Source organism: Oratosquilla oratoria, chromosome 28 (genome assembly GCF_046742065.1).
Source record: "Oratosquilla oratoria isolate Oo_2021 chromosome 28, ASM4674206v1, whole genome shotgun sequence".
Classification (NCBI taxonomy): domain Eukaryota; kingdom Metazoa; phylum Arthropoda; class Malacostraca; order Stomatopoda; family Squillidae; genus Oratosquilla; species Oratosquilla oratoria.
The window spans coordinates 19,841,781-19,844,280 of record NC_134804.1 but is presented as its reverse complement, the minus strand read 5'-3'; the positions used below and the strand labels follow the sequence as shown (position 1 = coordinate 19,844,280).

General features: G+C 36.4%; 1 protein-coding gene across 1 annotated transcript in view; it reads left to right on the top strand.

Moving 5' to 3' along the window:
* Window positions 1-2,500, top strand: part of LOC143040457 (uncharacterized) — a 583,849-nt gene that overhangs the window by 396,233 nt on the left and 185,116 nt on the right. The window lies entirely within an intron of this gene.

Genomic DNA, 2,500 nt, shown 5'->3' with positions numbered 1-2,500 from the left:
CATTAGCCATACAGAACCACACTACGGAGCGCTAACAAAGAATTTATTGTGATGAAGCCAAACTTCTTCACAGAAACAACTGTAAAAAGTGAAGACTGTTCCTAGAGGCTTAGGCAACCAAAGATAGATGCCTATACATCAATCTTATTTATCCTAGTGCAAGGAATATAACTCAGTAAGTTGACAGCTTGGAATATATTCTTGTTAGTTTCTTGAATATTTTCTGTATAACACAATTCGAAGGCCATCTGAGAGGCGTTCTGTTAATGAGTTTAGCTTGACCATAGAGGATTACTTTGGTTAACTCTGACGATAACCAGTTCATTTATAAGCGTTAGGTGATTTTTTTTCAAACCTTCCAGCATAGAAAGTGCCTTTCAGTTATTTCTTGCCTGCTACCTCTTTCTTAACTAAGTATACTACTTAGTTACCTAATTTTTCCATGTTTTTCAAGTCTTCATTTCCTTGGCTAAGTTGAAAAAAAAAATCCTTTTCTCCTATGGACACTGTCAGAATTTCGGTTTTTGCTACTATATTTTCATTCTTACCACATTGAAACATTCATTCCATGTCAATAAGGCTTGTTCTACCTTTTTTTTTTTGGGGGGGGGGGGTGCTGTCCTAAATTATATATTATCTGTATGTCATCATCCCTTTTCCATGGTACACATTCGCTGTTGCTTGAAATTGTACACAACTCTGTCCATATAACTGGAGACACAACACTGCCCTGTTTTACTCAGTTCCTCACCTTAAACCATTCTTTGCTTTCATGCAAATTAATTCTTGCAACACACAGACAAGTTAATGATATAACCGAGTTTGACAATTTCTGGCAGGATCATGAGAAATCGAACGGTCCCTTCCAGCCCTAGTGCTATAACCTACCAACATTTTGGGCTAAACAGCAACAAAAACAACGGCAATAACAAAGCAACCTCTATGGCCCCCTAGATAATTAAGAAGGGAAGATGTACACACACAACGGCCCTTCAGGGGGTTGTTACTCCGTTAGCGGTCATGATCTATACTTACACAGTACAAGTTTGTTTTCCTATTCCCCTCATTTACTACAGGCTTTATCCCAACAGGTGAATTATACTTGCCGTAGAAATCTAATCACTGAAGATAAAGGTGACGATTACGTTCACAGCTAATTCTTTCCTCGTGTAAACTCTTCACAAAAGATTAGATAACGCATAGTTATAAAATAAAATATAAACTATTATGAAGAAAAATATATGCTTGCGAGGGAATGATGAAAAAAATGGCTGTAGTGATATATAGTCGTTCTGGTCAAGATACAGTGTATATTGTGGAATAATCCTGATAGTCGTAATATCATATTAGAAAGACTTTATATAAGTGGCGTGAATTATGACGATGGTGGTGATAGTAGTAAAGTTGGTTATACTGGAGTGGATTATTGGAAAGGTGGTAACGATCATCATACTAAGGAGGTATATAAATATATATATATATATATATATATATATATATATATATATATATATATGTATGTATGTGTGTGTGTGTGTGTGTGTGTGTGTGTGTGTGTGTGTGTGTGTGTGTGTGTGTGTGTGTGTGTGTGTGTGTGTGTGTGTGTGTCTATGTATATATATATATATATATATATATATATATATATATATATATATATATATATATATATATATGACAGGATGTTTCTCTTATACATACTTCATTGAAAGTGATATTTCCGAGGTCGCCCACGGACCCTAGCCGTTGCCTTGCGTGACGCTAGGCTGAAGCTCTACCAACTGAGCTTTTGTGACTCTAAGACTCTAGCTTGGAAGTTTATCTAACTCCCGAAGAACTAAGTCGACTCCTAACTGCCATCCTAACTTGTTTTACGGAGAACTAAGCCCAACTCATAGATAGTGGCTAAGCTGGTACAAATCCTTGATGGAGTTTCGTCGTTGTAATACCTGAATAGAATCGCCATTGACGGCGTCATGTCAATCAAATAATTCCGAAAGTCATCTCCGACTCGAAACGGGGCTTTGAGTGTCAATTAAATAATCTATCTATCTATCTATCTATCTATCTATCTATCTATCTATCTATCTATCTATCTATCTATCTATCTATCTATCTATCTGTCTATCTATCTATCTATCTATCTATCTATCTATCTATCTATCTATCTATCTATCTATCTATTGATCTATCTATTTTTTCCTTTTTTTCTCTCTCTTTCTCCCTCTTTCTCTCTCCCTTTCTCCCCCCTCTCTTTCTCTCTCTCTGTCTCTTTCTCTCTCTCTGTCTCTGACTCTCTCTCTCTCTCTCTCTCTCTCTCTCTCTCTCTCTCTCTCTCTCTCTCTCTCTCTCTCTCTCTCTCTCTCTCTCTCTCTCTCTCTCTCTCTCTCTCTCTCTCTCTCTCTCTCTCTCTCTCTCTCTATTTATCTATCTATCTATCTATCTATCTATCTATCTATCTATCTATCTATCTATCTATCTATCTATCTATTTATCTATC